Here is a 19577-nt window from a genome sequence, read left to right as displayed (position 1 = left end):
CCACCAAAACAACCAAAATTGTTTACACATTATACTAATTCATTTAGAGTACCCTTTTTATTTATGCTAATTTGGAAACGTTATTAGAAAATATTAGTACATGTCAACCAGATCCTGATAAATCTTATATTAGTAAGTATAAACAGCATTTACTAAAGTCTTTCAGTTATTATATAGAATATTCTAAGGGATCTTGTAGGTACCCATCAAACATGTTGATAATAATGTTCCACAAAACTTGTAGAAATGCTGCAACTAGAATGTAAACAATTTACAATATTATGTAAAGGAAATGTGTCAATAAGAGGGACAAAGAAGATAAAAAAAGTTTCAATATTTGAAACATTCTTATATGTGTGAAAAAAATTGAATTTTGGAAAAAAATGCAAGAGACCATTACCATTTAATGGACAAATTCCGAAGGATGGTCACTAACATTGCAATAATAATTATAAAACTCCCTCTTTTAATCCACATTATCTTCATAATTTAAGAAATTATGATATCCATTTTTACTTTAATAGGTAGGTAATAAATATGTAAGCAACATATCACATAACGAACAGAAATATGGTTGAAAATGGATAAACTGTAAATTTTTTTGTACTTTTAGATACTCTAGAGATACTTCTCTTAGTTGTTAAGAAAACAATTCTTCTAAGTATTTTAGTGCAAAGATTTATCTTGGGAAGCTACTTTAACACTGATTAAGATCAATCTATGTTTATTAAGTATTTATGACATGATATTTAAGTTAGAAAAAGGAATTCATGGAGGTTTTCCCCAGAGCATTAAAACAGTTGCTAAAGCTAATAATAAATATTTGAAAAACTCTGATCCCAAAAAAAAATTATATTACTTAGTGTATATGGTTTCACTATCACTCAATATTAATTTGTTCTGATCCTATAACAATTGACGAAAGTTCAGACACTTTAAAATACATTAAATTATTAAGGTAAATACAGAATACCAAAACTATCTACATAATTTACATACAGAGTTATCTTTTGTGGCAGAAGAAAAATATAAATTATAAAGATAATTAAATAAAAAGAAAATTATGTTTTATTTTATAGAAATATTCAACATTGATTAAATCTGGAGTTAAAAATAAGAAAAATGCATAGACTCATAGGATTTAATCAGTTACATTGGTTACAAAAACATTCTAAGTTTAATATAGAAATGAAGAAAAAGGCAAATAACGGTACTGAAAACGATTTTTTAAGTTAATTTTGGTTAAAGGATACAAAATTGTAGAAACAACGAAATATTCAAATTATAATCTTCATTGATTGATTGGCAATACCTATTTTGTATAGATTATCTACAACACTTAGGGAAATACAAATATCTTTAAGAAATAAATATTTATTTATATTTTAGCCAACAATGACACCATTTCAAGAAAAAATTCTACTTGAAATTATGAATTTTTGTTATTTACATAAACATAAACTCATATACTTGTTTAACATAACCTTTTCGGTCTAATTTTTATATCTGCTAAATATAAGGTGTTAAATCTGCCTTAGTGTGTTAATCTGACAACACATTCCTTATTTTCTTTCCTGTAAAATGTGAGCTTACTTTCCTTTTGTACACGTTACTCCTGAATTGGCTTAGAATATTTGCATATTGAGCCTATGCAATAAGGTTCTACAGTTCCTTTTCTAAATGTCTTTTGTTCAATATATCTTTCTTTTCAGTTGGATCATTTACTCTACTAATCTTTTATTATTGAAACAAATATAATCTTTCATTAATTTAACAATGATCATTTATTCTTCATGAAATTGTTGAATTATTTTATCTAATTTTTGACCTCAGTTACGTTTAATACTTTTGTATTGATTTTTGATTATACTCCACCTAATTTAATTTCTTTAAATTTCTGATTCTAAATCATTTCTTATTTTTTGTAACTCCTTATATTTCGTTTTATGCCAAAAATGTCCATTTAATAATATCAGAATATCATTAAAATGATAATTATCTGATAATAGTTCTAACAGAATTAAATACAAATGGCCACAATTTTATTCATTAACATCATGTATTACCTCAGAATTGTAATGTATATTATTTTTCCTAAGTAATTTTTTTATTTTGTTCAGTATTTTTCCAAGAAATGAATTAAAAACAATTTTTGTATTTGTTCTTTTATAACAACTAATGCAATGACTGCCATCATGATTAGATATATATAAATCAAAAAACACTTTAAAATATTTAATTGTTAATTGTTCAGCAAGTTTTTCTACATCAAAATTTAATAAAAATTTATTATTTGATATTTAAATTTTTGGAATTTTTTGAATTTTCTCACTCCAAGTCCTTTTTTCTCGATTGCCATTTGTTTTTTTGTTTCTTACCACCTTTTCTGTGTTTATTACTGAGTTTGCTATAACATAAACTGTTGCAGCCTTTGAACCAGTGGCAGCAAAATATCATAATACCTCCAATAACAAAGGAAGAAAACCTCCATCATGTGTCTTTAGCCTTTTACCTTAATTCGTTTTGTTGTATATTCTATAATCTTTTTCACAGTAGCTATAACTAAAGTTATGACTAAAGTACAACCACTTTTTTATCTCTATTTTCTTTATGAGCAACACGTAAATAATTATTGATTCTCTCTAGTTGATCATTATTAGCTTTAATTTTAAATGGTTTTGGTTTAATCTTGCCACTTGGTAGGAAACTGTTTATCAATGGTGAGGATATTCATTGATGCTAATTAATATTTTACATAAAGAATATATAAATTCCAATCATACTCATCTAAACCCATACCTAAATTGCTTTTTCCAAACTTTATTCCTCTAAATGCCATTGTGACTAATTTTTCTGTTAATGAAACATTCTTTCTCATGCAGCTAACTGACATTTCTTTCTTATGCAGATAACTGAAGGTTGTTGTCCACTTCATGTCTTTCTTCTAGTTTTTATTATCTTTGTAAGAAATATTGTTTTTTTAAAAAACTTTGTGTAATGGATTTATCTTAGATTATCATGAGCTAATTTTTCTTCTAATTTTATACATGGACTGGACTTATGCAATTTTTTCTGAATTCCAACAAGTATGAGATAAATTGTTCCAAAATCTAATTAAATATGTTACTCCTTTAGGATTATTAATATCCAAATCATTGAATTTCTTTCATAACATTTTTGTTATTCTGTTTCATGACAATGATATTTATTTCCTCTTATTCTTCTCTATTACATATTGATGATCTGTGGTTTAAATCATTCATCCAAATAATTTCAATTTGTTTTTCTGTATATTTTTAATAGAACAAGACACCTATTTTCTCATCTACACTTGAGCCTTAATGTACTGATAGTATTGGAAAATAAATGTCCACGACATTTTTTTTCTTCAAATTATTGTGTTTAATGGCTCTACTTTTAATGGATTTTTATCAGAATTTATGCAGTTGAATGAAATAATATATCTGCAGAATCCATATCATCTTTAGTAATCTGTTTTTTAGTTAAAAGATTCATTAATTCATATACCTTCATATGTCTTATCACAAATCATTTGTCTCTATCGAATGTTAGTGGTAATTTTCCAATAAATTTAGATGTGCCAGCAGATCTTAATCCACTAACTTGATCTTCTCCATGGCAGATACATTTTAACATTCTTTCAGTTATGGTTATTTTTTCATCTGAAATTCGACGAGGAAAAAAGTGTTACTTTACTTACTGTACGCTCCTCATACATAACACATGAGCGAATCCAATATTAAGAACCCATTTAAACTATTGAAAATCAATTGAACAGTCCTATTTAAAATGGTTTTTAGCTACTGTTCGAAAGTATAGGACCAGAATGTTTTCTTAGGTTTCTATGTTGAAATCGCTAATGTTTCAATGAGGCGATTTGTACTGCTTATTTGTAGCACTCCTTTTTTACATTCGCTTTGATGTCAGCAGTTGCTCACTGTAAGCAAAAATTCATGTCAATTCAGCTTCTTGATTTTGTTTTCATTGATGCTACAGTCTAAAAACATCCTCTAAAGGCTCCACCAAGTGTTGTCTGCCATTGCTCAAATGGGGCACCTATCTCACATTTTTCCTTTACTGTAAGCAAGGCATCATAATTTACTTCTCATATTTGCAGCTGTAGTTAACCTTGACCTTTAGCTTCATCATAACGATTATTATCAAGTCATCAGCAAAAATTAAGGAGAGCCAACAGCTCAGAAATGTGTAAGTAGAACTCGCAGGCACATTCAAAGAAACATATTAAATAAAAGCTTCAGATACATAATCACAAAGTGCACTTCACCAATTGATGAGAAAGCCTTGAAATGAGCGTCAAAGTGTACGTAAACTGTTTGACTAGTAACAGTTCCTGGACCAGCAATAACATCTCGGACAAGAGGAGAAAATTAAATAATAAAACTGTTGAAATAAACAAGAAGCGAAAGTAAGAGGAAGTATGGTGAATGGTGCTATGGTGACAATACGACTCTTAATGCGACCCGAGTGGCAAGACTGATAGTTGATTTTCACTTGTGGTCGTGCTTCCGAGCTATTACCGTAATATCGATTAATTAAGATATCACGCCAAACAATAAACTCTGAAAATGACAGCCTCCTGTTTCACACTTCTGTAGCTTTAATTTACGATATTTTACCAGTACAATTTCAGAACCAGCCTCGTATAGTGAGATGAAAATTGGGTTTATGTTACTACTGCAACATAGTGTTTAGAAGTGCTGCAGTGACTTTTGTAATGTGTACTATGCCCTAAGTTATTAATTAAACCATTATTTTCTATTACAATATGGCAACAGCAAACCGTTATGGGAAGTGGAGCACAGATAAATAGTATTTAGCTGTGGCATTTAGTTGTGAAAATGTTGCTAAATAATATCACGAATTAAATGAAACTGCACGCACATGAAATGTGCCTAAGCCAATGAAATGATGCTGAAAATAAAAATAAAAATGGAGACTGGTTTATGAAATTGTTTGGTCCCAGTAAAGTCTTTTCCACCGAATTAGAAACCGAACTGGAAGGAGAAAATTCTTATATTTGAAGATGTGGTGTATTGTTTAAGGGTCTCGGGCATAAGAAAACTTGCTTTTGCGGCTGAAGATGGAAACGGATCGCTCCCTAGTTTCAGCGCAGAAGAAGCCATGGCAGGCAAAGAATAGGCTGAAGGTTCCCATCCTAGAAGTATCGTTCATGTGAAACGAAGATACAGACATGGAACACTTACCTATCATTCCACAAAGAAGATTTCTGAATTCCGCGCTACATAGGGCCATTCGTTATAATGCTTTAATATGACGAGTGTTTCAATGTGTCTCTAAAATATTCCTGGTTACCTGGTTGCAGTCCGCTTTAACTTCATATGTGTGAAAATAGATTGGCTGTATCGAATGGAGATGCTAATCAATACGCATAATATTTGTATACCGTACCAATGAGAAATGCTAAATAATCGTTGTGATAATGGCAGTGTCCAGCACTACATGAGACATCAACCAGAAAAAAATTTAACCTATTTAAACGACATATAAAGGATATCGGTTTTAACTCGTTACAGCTCCCTCCAGAACCATGGAAGTCATTCCATGATGTCTTAACACATGTCATATCATTTAGTCCCTTCATCTTGTCAGTGTTTTCTATGTATTCGTTTCCTCTCCGATTCTCGTTCCTTACCGTATGAGACGACCTAATTTTCAACATTCGTCTGTAGCACCACATATTAAATACTAGGATTCTCCTTTGTTCTGGTTTTCCCACTGTACTTGTTTCACTATCAGACAATGCTGTGCTCTCACAAATTTCTTCCTCAAATTAAGGCCTATGTTTCATACTATTATACTCCTCTTGGCCACGAATACCCTTTTTTACGTCCTCCTTGCTCCGTGCATCATTGGTGATTTTGCTGCCTACATAGTAGGATTCCTTTACTTCATCTACATCGTGACCATCAACCCTGATGTTAAGTTTCTCATTATTTTCATTTCTGCTACTCCTCATTACTTTCGTCTTTTTTCGATTAAGTCTCAGTCTATATTCTGTACTCGTTAGAGCGTTCATCCCACTCAACAGATCATGTAATTCTTCACTTTCATTCACAACAGCAATGTCATCAGCGAATCATATCGTTGATACGAATTCTTCTTCTTTTATTTCCATCACTACTTCTTCTATGTACTGATTGAACAACAGGGGCGAAAGACTAAGTTCCTGTGTTTGTGTTACATCCTTTTCAGTCTTGCGCCATTTTATATTGTCGAACGCTTTTTCCATGTCAGCAAGTCCTATGAACGTGTCTTGATTTCTCTTTAGTCTTGCTTCCATTATCAACCGCAACGCCAGAATTGCTCCTCTTCTGTCTTCACTTTCCCTGATGCCAAGCAGATCGTTGTTTAACACGTTCTCAATTTGCTTTTCAGTTATTCTGTATATTATCGTTGTGAGCAACGTGGATGCAGGAGCTGTTAAGCTGATTGTGTGATAATTGTCGCACATGTTAGCCCCTGCAGTCTTCGGAACTGTGTGGATGATATTTCTTCTATAGATGGCATGTCGCTATACTCGTACATTCTACACATTCACATCAATGGTTGTTTTGTTGCCACTTCCCCAATGATTTTAGGAATTCTGATGGAATGTTATCAATCCCATCTGCCTTATGTCATCTTCACTCCTCTAAAGCTCACTTAAATTCTGATTCTGATAATGGATCGCCTATCTCTCCCAATTTGACTACTGTTTTCTCTTCTAACACATCAGAAAAGTCTCCCCTCTTGCTGTTACCATCCTGACTTTCAGTTTCGCCGAAGGTTAATTTGACTTTACTGTGTGCTGAATCAATCATTCTGACAATCATTTATTTTTTTGATTCTTCATATATAGCGTCATATATCACTGCAAATCACTCATATCCAGAAATCCATTGCTAATCAGCATCCCTTAGCACACCACCTTAAGTGTCGCTTTACATTGACTGCAGACGTGTGTGACCTACGTGAAGGTGCTCGACCATTGTACCCCATTGCCTCAATTTCCTACGCACAAACATTGTATTTCCTGGATTACTGGTAGCACTGCAGAACTCGCGAACAATTCCTTCCGCTAATTTCATGCAATGTTTAACAACTAGACTCCGGATCGCTTCACCGTCACTGTACGTCATTATGTAAGGCCTCCGTGATCTTAATTTAGCTATGGTCATTTCTTCGCGTTTGTACTTCAGAGTCATATAACTAATGGTCGGCTTCTAGATCTTTAGAAGGGATGAAATCTCTCTGACGTATTTGTTGCTCAGGAGGCAGCCGACGACTAGCGCACGATCGAAATGACCAGTTTTGATGTTCCTGCTTCTCTACTTACAGCATAATACTCCTCCCCTTATACTAGCAGTCTTTTTTGGCAGGCGTCACCGGTTCAGATCCGGTCCAACTGTCTCGGTGGAAAAGTAAGAGGAGACTCAAAGCAACGGCTGAATAACAGCCGAGCATAGCACTTTGAAGGTGTGGCGGTGGAACTTTAAATTCCGTGCCACCCTCTGACGCTAGAAGGACGGAGGAGGGGTGTAGCAATGTGCCAACAGTATGGTCAAGGAGAAAAGTGGCTGGACGTTAACAGGTCACTGATAGTGACTGTACGAAACGGGCAGAAAAACGTGGTCGTATTGGGCCTATCGTCAGTCATAGCTCGAATCCAAGTCCTCCAGGATGGTAAGCGAACGGGGTGTCGGTGCCAGCACCGTGGAACTGTAGTGCCGATGGAGTCGGGCGATTGTCTCACAGAGAACGTCCACTTTTCTGTACATTTGGCGAGCATTGCGGCGAATGGTCAACTTGAGAAGCGCTGTATTTGTCTCCTCGTGCAGAGTGACAATCCTGGTGAGCGGAGGGGCGTGAAGACTCCACCTGAGAACTTTATTCTGTAGGCGCTGGAGCATCAGCATCCGGGACATATAAATCGCGGCCCACGCAGAGGAACCATACTTTAGTGAGGGTAGGACAACGGAGTGATACAGCCGGAGCTTGGTATCTAAATTCAGCGTTGTTTAGTGAAATACACAGCCACAGTTTTGGCGGCATTGAGAGCCGGTTTATTGGAGCGACACCGGGTGACTGTTGGACCTTTGGAGGCGAGCAATGAGTTGATCAGGATTGCTGCCGGTCGTATAAAGCGCCGTGTCATCTGCTTACTGCGCCAAATGGCAGTGACGGATGACGGACATGTCATTCATATAGACATTAAAAAGAATATGGGACAGCAAAGAGGCCTGAGGGGTACCGATTGACATGTGCCGCACAATGGAGCGCTTTTCCAGCTGACCAAAGAGGAAGGTCCTCTGGTGAAGGATATCATCCACTATCATAACGTAGATGTCAGGGATGGGCGTTTGCGTCCTGCCAGATCTTATCATAAGCATTCTGCACGTCCAAGAAGACCGCTTCCATCGACATGCTGGAATTAAAACTGTTGTTGACGTGCTCCGTGATCTGGAGAACTTACAGTTCAGCAGACAGGTATGAGGTAAACCCAAACTGTTCGGGACAGATCGTCCTGGCTGCCGCCAGAGACTGGGAAATGCAGTGGAGTATGAGAGACTCCAGGACCTTCGCCATGGTGTTCAAACGGCTGATGGGTCTTTAGAAGGCTTTGGGATCGCAATAAGCTTTGCCTGTTTTCATTGTGGAGGGAAATGTCCATTCTGAAGACAACAGTTCAATATCCTGATGAAAAGGACTGGGGGCTTTCGCTGAGGAGGAGACCCTTGGCGACACGAGAATGCCACGCTGGATGTTTGGCATTGAGGTCAGCTCCTATGATAAGCTTGCCACATGATGTCAGCTTGCAGAGGTAAGCCTCAAGGAGTGGTATGTTAGAGCTCTAATAAGCTGCAGCAAATATGATGACCCCAAGGTGGGTGGAGACAGTGACAGCTGTGGCCTCTATGCAGTCCAGTGGCTGAAGAGCCTCTTGGTTGTGGACCAACACCCTGCAGAGGAGCACGGCTGTGCCTCCACCATGGCGACTGAGCCAGCCACTCCGATAGCAGACCATGTTCCATATGCGAATCTCGCTAGTCAGATTATGGTGTGTTTCAGTAACAAGGAGAATATCCAGATGGTAGTCTTGGATGAAGGTGTTGAGTTCAGTCTTCATCCGTTTCATACCATTGTCATTAAGGATGCAGGCGACCAGATCCCTAGGGGGGATGGTGGTTGTGTGATGGGCGAACCGGCGTTATAATAAGATCTTGCTGAGCCGTTCAAGCAGGGTGATGACCTTCATGAGCCCATCCTCCGAACGATGGATTTTTTGTGCCGTATCGCGAATCATCGGCCTGATGTGGGGCTTCGTGGAAAAGGAGACTACCAGCAGGATTTCTCGCATGTCGTCCCGAAAGGATGTATCGGCCTCTGCAGCTGGGGATATTTCCCGGGCGTGTTGCTGGACCCTGTGACGAGCAGGCGCGGGAGTTGGCGGTAGTGGAGGAGATACCTCCCTGGCAGGCTGAGCCACTTCGGTGGGTGGATGTTAAGATGTAGCTGCTGGTCTTTTTGTTTGGTGATCGTTAGCGGCCGCCACAGAAGACGGACGAGGAACAGGAGACCGAGCCACATCAGCAAAATCGGGTGTATGGAACAGAACGAAGGGAACTCCTGTGGTGCAGTTGCAGAAAGAGGCTAAACATCCCCCGTCGGAGGAAACTCAGTTTGGCCTCAGACGAGGGAGAAATGGGTGTGGTCTCGCAGGGGTGAAGGCGGCTGATTCGACTGAGGTTTCTTCCTGGGAGGGTGGGAAGACTTAAGCGCCTTACACAGGCAACCCTTCCAGGAGGCCAGGTGGTGGGTGTCATGAGAAATGCCCTGACATCCGGCACAGGTGGGCTTCTCCGAGGCTGGGAGTGGTGCACGTCTCTGACACATGCGGACCTGTACACCTAACACACTGCAATGGCGAGGAGCAGTGTGGCGCAATCACTGGCACCTATGGCAAACGGAGGGCCTATCTCGGCCTTCATAGGATTCAATACACGTTTTAGTGCTCAGAAGATACCGGATTTGGTATATCCTTTCAATATCATCCCTACTAGAGAGGGAGACCACATGTGATGGCAAAGGGATTAACCTGCTTGTCTCGGGGTCCCTGTTGCTGTATTTATGGACAAAAGGGTCTGTGAAGTTGAGACGGAGCAGTTCACTCCTGACATCCACTTCTGTAAGTTCAAGTGGCAAGTCTTTAATGACAATTATTGTCTTCCTGTCACCAGGAACTTTGTAGTAAGGTATTTCCGGGGATATGAAGAAGTCAAGGACAGCAAAGTAATCTTCTTTGCTGTCAAGGAGGTACTGGACATGATCCTTCTGAAAGTCAGCCCGCAACTGGCCACTGATGGGGCGTTGTAGCTCAGCACTCAGTTTTAGGTAATTCTTTGGATGGTATACCAGAATTGGTTCCTCCTTGGATTGTGCAGACGGTGGAGCCTGAGGAGCAGGATGAGGAGATGGACCCACGTCCATGGCATCATCAGGCGCAGCTTCCCCTTGAGAGAGCGCAGCAGATGCGGAACCACCGCCACCATGACGAACACGTTTGGAGTTTCTGTGACGCCGTGGGCCGATAGTAGTGAAGTCCTCAGTAGGCCCATCAGGCCGGCTATACGTACGCAACACTCGGTGGGGCGGCAAATTGGTGGAGTGTTGGTGGGGCTGATGGCGCAGCCTGAGAAGAGAGATCAGCAGCGGGACCCACGTCCTTGGCCGAAGTAGGTGCGGCTTACCCTGGAAGGGTGGCATCTGAGCCAGAGCCATCGTGGCTGCGACGAGCATGTGCCGATGAGAGGCAGGATGTACGGTGACGGCGTGTTCGGACAGGAGTAACGGCCTCAGAAGACCCCTCCAGGTGGTGAGAGGAAACGGACGAAGCATCCTGAAAACGGGCGTCCAGGTGGAGGTGAGGTACAGCAGGTGACTGATTCAACTGGGAAGGACAGCCGTCAGGTGAGAGGTCAATCACAAGGCGACCAGGTGGATTGTCAGATGACGACAACGATGATGAGCGGTCCCCCATACGGGGGTGCGGGAGAAGCACACTTCGATCGTTGTCAGTGCCGGAGAAGAAAAAAAAAGTTGTGTGAAGATTGATCAATAGATGGCGCTGTATGTGTCAGAATACGTAAATGAAAACAGCTGTCATGCGCACTGGCCATTGAAGTTGGTATAAAAACGCCGGGTAAACTTCTTTTCCTCCTTTCACGTCTGCGACGTTCGCCATGAATGACTCAATGAACGATCGCGCTCTGCTTGTAAAGCTGTATTACAAAAATGATGACTGTGCTCATGTCACTCTGCAGAAGTTCTGGACACTGAACAGCTTGAAAAAAGGCGTTGGTCCGATGACTGCCCTGGGTCAGGAGAAAATAATTCGGAAATTCGAAGAGATGGGTTCTTGTGATGTGCAACCTGGCAGAGGGAGGAAACGAAATGATTCGACGTCAGTGGAAGCAGTGGCCACAGCAGTGTGGGAGGAGACGAGTGGAGGTGTTCAAACTGTAGTGCACGGATAATTTTCCGAACATTGGACATACCCGTTAGCACGGAGCGTAAAATCCTACGAAACATCCTTCTTTGCTATCAATTCAAAATTACCCATGGGCGCTACTTGCTTCCTGTTGAGCTGCCACCTAGAAAGACCTTTACCATACTATTTCTTGCTGCATGGATGTGAACAATGATTGGCCGTTGAAGATTTTGTGGACAGACGAAGTCCGCTTCCATTCGACAGGATGCGTCAATGCACAGAATTGTCGAATATTGGCAACGGAAAATCCACACGCAAGTCAAACAGTACCACTTCATCCTGAAAAGGTCACTGTGTGGTGCGAGTTTACGGCATCATTTATCATAGGACCCTATTTTTTCGAAGATACATATGCTTCCGGTCCTGTTACCTGTACCGTCACTCGTAAGCGCTATGAGTGTCTTTTTCGAAACCGCATTATTCCAGCTCTCCAACAGAGTGGATGTGTGGATAGGGTCATTTTTCCGCAAGATGGTGCATCTCCGCACATTGCAAATCCAGTTAAGCATCTACCGAAGTACCATTTCCGAAATTCTAGAATTATCAGCTACCACTTCCCTACAGCTTGACCGTCCCGATCATCTAATCTTAATCCGTGTGACTTCTGGCTTTGGGGCTATTTGAAAGACGTCGTGTTCAATTTTCCGACTGCAGACTTTGCTGCAATGAATGCACGCACTGCGCAGGACATTCTGAACGTGACCCTGGAAACACTTCGATCAGTACCTACTGCAACCCATATCCTTCTGAATCACCTTAGTGTATTCATCTCTTGGTCTACCTCTACAATTTTTACCCTCCACGCGTCCCTCCAATACTTAATTGGTGATCCCTTGATGCTTGTCCTACCAACCGATCCCTTCTTCTAGTCAAGTTGTGCCACATTCTCCCCAGTTCTATTCAATACCTCCTCATTAGTTATATGATCTACTCATCTAATCTTCAGCATTCTTTTGTAGCACCACATTTCGAAAGCCTCTATTCTCTTCTTGTCCAAACTATTTATCGTCCATGTTTCACTTCCATACATGGCTACTCCATACAAATAATTTCAGAAACGGCTTCCTGACACTTAAGTCTATACTCGATGTTAACGAATTTCTCTTCTTCAAAACCGCTTTCCTTACCATTGCCTGTCTACATTTCATATGCTCTCTACTTCGACCATTATCAGTTATTTTGCTCCCGAAATAGCAAAACTCTTTTACTGCTTTAAGTGTCTCATTTTCTAATCTAATTCCCTCAGCATCACCCGACTTAATTCGACTACATTCCATTATCCTCGTTTTGCTTTTGTTGATGTTCATCTTATATCCTCCTTTCAAGACACTATCCATTCCGTTCAACTGCTCTTCTAAGTCCTTTGCTGTCTCTGACAGAATTACAATGTCATCGGCGAACCTCAAAGTTTTTATTTCTTCTCCCTGGATTTTAATACCTACTCCAAATTTTTCTTTTGTTTCCTTTACTGCTCGCTCAATATACAGATTGAATAACATCGGGGAGAGGCTACAACCCTGTCTCACTCCCTTCCCAACAACTGCTACCCTTTCATTCCCCTCGACTCTTATAACTGCCATCTGCTTTCTGTACAAATTGTATATAGCCTTTAGCTCCATGTATTTTACCCCTGCCACCTTCAGAATTTGAAAGAGAGTATTCCAGACAACATTGTCGAAAGCTTTCTCTAAGTCTACAAATGCTAGAAACGTAGTAAATAATATAGTGTAATGAAATTCTGAATAAAACAATCTGCTTTCAGGGGGGAAAAATTTTTTTGCATTACTTGTTGAACGGCTTCAGACCGAAAAAGAGTGTCATTTTCAACCTTTTTCCCGCTTGTTGTCCATAAATGAGAAAGGATTGCAGTTTACCTATCTGTTACAATAGGTCATGTACGTCGTAAAACGTATGTTAACTTTCAGAGTACATTAGATTCGTACAAGTGTACCAGCTTACGTATCGATTACAGTATGTAAAGTCTACCATGGGGCACCTTCCGGAAACACAGGTACATACGTAAAATGTTTCAAAATGAAAAACGCAACGTACACCGACCGATACGCCTTGGTGATGAAGAATCTGAGGACTAACGGATGAACGGGTAACCTTTTAGCCGCATGGGACTGTAGAGTTTCCGGACACGTCGCCGTCAGCGAGATGGATGCTGACGTCGCAGGCTGGACTCAGTCAGCGACGCGCGTCGGGCTTCTAAGAAGCCGCCCGGACGAGACGCCAGACGTGAGTCGGCGACGCGGCGCGTGCTGCATGCGTGCGGCGACTGCCACGCAGCGCGGGCACCAGAAGGGAATGACTGCGGGAGCGGTTCGGCGTCTTCAAGAGCCTATTGCTGGGCTCTAGCAGCACAAGCGTTAACCATCTAGCCGGCCGTGTGGCCGAGCGGCTCTAGGCGCTACAGTAGGGATCCATGCGACCGCTACGATCGCAGTTCCAATCCTGCCTCGGGCATGGATGTATGTGATGTCCTTAGGTTAGTTAGGTTTAAGTAGTGCTAAGTTCTAGGGGACTGATGACCTCAGCAGTGCTCAGAGCCATTTGAAACATTTGTTACCCATCTTCTATACGTTTTATAAATAAAAGTTTCCCCTCCGCAGTTTTTGTCTGTATGCTCAAGCTACTCTCATGAATTAAAGTAGGGATTTCGATTAGGTATTTCTTAATACGCTGCCTGAAAAAGAATTAGTACGCCCTATTATTGTTGAAACAGTACAGATGGAGTACATGAAATGATTACATTTATAGATCAGTAGCACAAGCGGTTCAGAGGTACCAGGTATCGACACATGCTGAAACACCCATATTAGTTTCTGCTGTAGTCACCACGGGGGACTATGCAAGCAGTGACTGTAACATCCGGTCGATCTTATTAGATGGCGAATTCCCTCGTGGGATACATTATGCCACAACTGCGCAATCTTTCACTCAGTTCTGTAAGAGTTGTTGGTTCAGGAGTAGCACGAGTCACTTACCAAAATTGGAGACAAGTCCGGAAATTGTGGTGGCCTGGGAAATTGCCGCACGTCTTGCAGAGCGAGTTCAAAAAATGGTTCAAATGGCTCTGAGCACTATGGGACGTAACTTCTGAGGTCATCAGTCCCCTAGGACTTATAACTACTTAAACCTAACTAACCTAAGGATATCCAAGCCCGAGGCAGGATTCGAACCTGCGACCGTAGCGGTCGCGTCGTTCCAGACTGTAGCGCCTAGAATCGCTCGACCGCTCCGGCCGGCCCAGAGCGAGTTCAGTTTTACTGGCAGTGTATGAGCGAGCGTAATTCTATTGGAACAACACATCACCCTGAAGTTGTAAAATTAGGAAAAGAACAGTCTAACAACATTCTGCATGTACCAAGCGGTGGCTAGCATGCCCTCCAGATACATCAAACGTGAACGAGAGTTGTAGCTGCCCGAGAGTGGGCCCAGTTTCCAAGTTTATCATGGATGAACGCACTCCATTATACAGCGCTCAACAGGACTACGTCGTATACGCAAACGATCATCACTTACGTGCAAGCACAGTCTGGTTTTATCGCTGAAGACCACAGCGAGCCATCATCTTAAAAGTGATCTTCTGACGGCACCAGCCGAGCCGCGCACATCGATGCTGTGGCGTGAGTGGAAGATGGGCTAGAAGTGTACCTATCCGTAGTCCCACCGGTAATAAACTGTCTGAAACAGTTCGCATTGACATATCTGGGCTCAGAAGCCCTCTTATTTGTGCTGTGGGAGCAGTACGATTCGCTACTGCTGCTTTTACAATTAGACGATCCTGACAGCCATTTGTGCTGTGTTGACGTCCAGAAACTCGTCTGCGGGTGTCATATTATCCACGTGACCACTGATACCAGCATCGTTGCATAATTGACGCAGCACGAGGTTCTCCGAAAGGACCATCCCATTACTCGGAATGCCACAGTTTTACCCTTTTCAAAGTCACTCAGTTGGCTGTAGGAAGCATGGCATGGTTACCTGCTTGCTTCACTAGTTTGCACCACACGTACCTTCTAGCTGTGAATATTTCCTATTGAAGGTAGGCACAGACTACACTCTGATATCTTTTCCATTACTCTGTCTGTTGGCGGACGACATTCAAACAATTATGAGTACTAAAAGGTGCCGGCCGAAGTGGCCGTGCGGTTAAAGGCGCTGCAGTCTGGAACCGCAAGACCGCTACGGTCGCAGGTTCGAATCCTGCCTCGGGCATGGATGTTTGTGATGTCCGTACGTTAGTCATGTTTAACTAGTTCTAAGTTCTAGGGGACTAATGACCACAGAAGTTGAGTCCCATAGTGCTCAGAGCCATTTGAACCATTTACTAAAAGGTGGCTGGCCGCTCTCTCACTTTAACTTCTCCGTCGGTCAGATTAATATTCATAGGTAAGGTCACGATCTCTGCATTCCCCAATACATTTGGTATGTGTCACTATGACCCTTTTACAAGAGGAAATTGCCGGCCGGAGTGGCCGAGCGGTTCTAGGCGGTTCAGTCTGGAACCGCTCGACCGCTACGGTCGCAGGTTCGAATCCTGCCTCGGGCATGAATGTGTGTGATGTCCTTAGGTTAATTAGGTTTATGTAGTTCTAAGTCCTAGGGGACTGATGACCTTCGCTGTTAAGTCCGATAGTGCTCAGAGCCATTTGAACCAGTTTTTAACTAGAGGAAATTGTGAGCACGATGGTTCAAATGTATCTAAGCACTATGGTACTTAACTTCTGAGGTCATCAGTCCCCTAGAACTTAGAACTACTTAAACCTAACTCACCTAAGGACATCACACACGTCAATGCCCGAGGCAGGATTCGAACCTGCGACCATAGCGGTCGCGCAGCTCCAGAGTGTAGTGCCTAGAACCGCTCGGCCACTCCATCCGGCTGAGCAGGATGATCTTGTAACTGCATGTATAGCCTGTAGAGGATTTGCACCTTAGGGGCTCTAGTGGAGGCGACAGAGAATAGCGAGAAAGATGGATTATGGGCCACAAATGCTGTGTCCAATGACCTGGCTGTGCGATTGATTGGGGGAAGCAGCGGTCCGTGAATCATGCTTGCAGAGGGACATCGGGCCGTGGCACCCCACTCTACCCACTTATGATCGGAGAAGGCGGGCGCTGGCTCGCAAAACATTTTACCTGGGCCGAGCGACCGTCTGTCGCGGAGATGGGCAGATGGCTGAAAGTGGATGGAGGAAGCCATTTAAGAGTGATTGGTGTAATCTGAGCTGTTGTGCAATCGGTGGTACGATCATAAAACTATAAGCATTGTCGTGTTAGAAGCTGTGACGATACGGTCAGATTGGCTGGTGCATGTATTTACTGGAGGCAAGACGTAATTACCCAGACACCAGGAAGTTGCCATATATTTCACAGGCACGTCTCTCTGAGAACCTTAACTGCCTCCTTTCAGAAATTGGGAATTGTCGGTCTGGAAAGGTTAAATCTCTTAGCTAATTAGGGACTGTGGCCCTTTATAGGTAGACTTTCTTGCCAAAAAATGGCCATGCTTACCATAAGAACGACGCCTCCCTAGTCTAAAATCCTGTATTTTTTTTTGACAAGAAATACAGTCAAGAGGGGAGTTTCAACGAGTCGAAGATGGTTCTACTGGTTTGTACAGTTGCTCCTGTACGGGACTTGGTGGTAAGTGTGATTCCTTACTACTTCATCTTCTGGTACACCTCTGGTGGAGAACGTCAGGTCTTTCTTTAGTGGGTGAGACTTGTGGTATAGAACTTCTGGTGGGATAAGTGCCAGTGACAGTTTCCAACTGTCCGACAGTGGAGCTGCGTATCATCTCGGACATATCGTGTGTCACGAGGTTGAACCTATTCGTCCTGAGTCGGCCATATGATGTTTGACAATTCCAGCAGGCGCCGTCGTTCCTGTGAGTCAAACTGGTTGGCCAGGCCAGCGAACGGGTGCACCTCACACTGATATCCGCCGGTATTTCAGGTAGGGAAGTTTCCCACGTTCTAGTTATCAGAACGCCAGTCTGAGTAGTTTGCAAGTTTTCTTGGAACATTACAGGTGCCGCCTCGCTCCTCCCCTCGCCCACAGCATTCTATTTTCTACTGCTGCCTGAATCAGGGTGAAAGGGTAAAGTATTGCTGCACCATTACAGGGTTGTTAAATGATATTCACAGCTCTCTGTTCTCCATGAACCATAGTAAGTGATGGAACTGGTCATAGTTGATACCATTTGAAAAGAATTTACCTCACACGTGAATTCATGCAAACGAAGCCTGACTGCATTGTAAAAGGGATTCATTCAGGAGAGAGCTTGTGTAGTTTCCATCGCAATGAATGATGTGACAATCATGCACCATTCCTCTCCTGTTTTATGTCTGTCTTTTTTTTTTTGTAATATTTATCAGCTCGATTGTAGTTATAAAAGGATGAATTAAAACTTGTCATTATTTTTGTAAACTTAAATACGTCACTATTCTCAATTCTATTCCCCAATCCATTCACTGATTTATTTTATTGTGTTGCTAGATTGATACACCAGCAATTCAGAATGCAATCCTACGAAATTAGTTAATCAGATAATTAAATTTGAGTTCTGAAAGTGACCACAGGCAAGGGCAACGGAAGTACCAGTGTAAATTCACTAATTTCGCATGTAAAAATTAAGGGTGTAGCTTACGATTTCAAGATTGTTGGGAAGGTAACACTTGTCTATGTGCGAAGTTAGTAACATATAGCATCACTTGGACATATGTTTATGACAAGGCAACGGACCACTTGCAGTACATCTACCATCCCCAGTGGAAGAAGCCGTCATCGGATCGAAATGGATGTCGTCTTTCCATTTGTAGTAATTTGTAGAATCGTAGACTAACTTATGCACGGGGAAGGTTTGTGAATATAATTTACCAATGCTATACCAGGAAGCAGAGTGGTGGAATGGATACCATTTGTGTGGCTCATTTAGATTTGGTGGATGGAAGAAGACGAAGTGATATATTGTGTTCTTAGTTGAGAGCGTTGTTGAAACTCGTTGTTGTTCGGAAAACATAAGACACATTTATGTTTCTGTGATCATGGTGGGATATTTTCGAATGAAATTAAGTAAAATTACCATAAGCCATGTCCTTCAACAGCAGCGTAATAGGTCAGCTGATATTTGCATGCTTTTCTAAAGGCGTAAGTAAAGTGAATGTAATAAATTTTAATTTATGTATTCACATATTCTATTAGAGGAATCACATTCCTGGAAATCTGGACATACTATTTTTAGTTTAATGTAAACTGTGATATTTTAAGCCAACTTCGTCCATTTCTGTGTCGGCTGTTGCAAATATGAGCCGACATAAGTAAGAACGTCATTCAGTAAAAATACAGATTTTTTAAGAGTCTATTAAGACAATCGAATGAAACATTAAATTTTCAGTGTAATCTCCTCCAAGTTATGTGTACTTATTCCAGCCCTGGATGAGATTCTCAGTCCTACGTGCAAAGACTTCTTGGGGGCGAATATATAACAAGCTATACACTGCTCACTGAACTTCTTTATCAGCATCGAACCTATTGTCTCTAAGGGCTTCTTTCAGTGGATTAAAAATGTGACAGTCTTAAGGTGCCAGATCCGGGGAATAAGGGGGACGGGGAATGGAGTGTTGGGGACTTCGGGTCTCCCTGCACACATCCAAGAGCATTTTTTTTTTTTATTTCTAATGTGAAACATTTAGAACCATCTCGTACGCGCTTTCATCAACATTAGTACGTGACTAACAGTATGTTGGGCTGATCCGACGTTAATATCCATCGTTGATGCAATATCACTCACCGTAATATGGCTGTTGTCCTGTATCAGATTATCAACCCTCTGTATGCCTTTTTGGTTCGTGACTGAAATAACAGAGCTTGGCGGTACAACACTTGCTCCACCCAGTTTGAACGTATCTACCCACCTGTACAGTTGCATTCGTCTCAAGCAACATTCACCATATTGCACTGCCATACGACGGTG

This window comes from Schistocerca nitens, chromosome 2 (assembly GCF_023898315.1).
Source record: "Schistocerca nitens isolate TAMUIC-IGC-003100 chromosome 2, iqSchNite1.1, whole genome shotgun sequence".
Taxonomy (NCBI): Eukaryota; Metazoa; Arthropoda; class Insecta; order Orthoptera; family Acrididae; genus Schistocerca; species Schistocerca nitens.
This window is presented reverse-complemented; position numbering follows the sequence as displayed.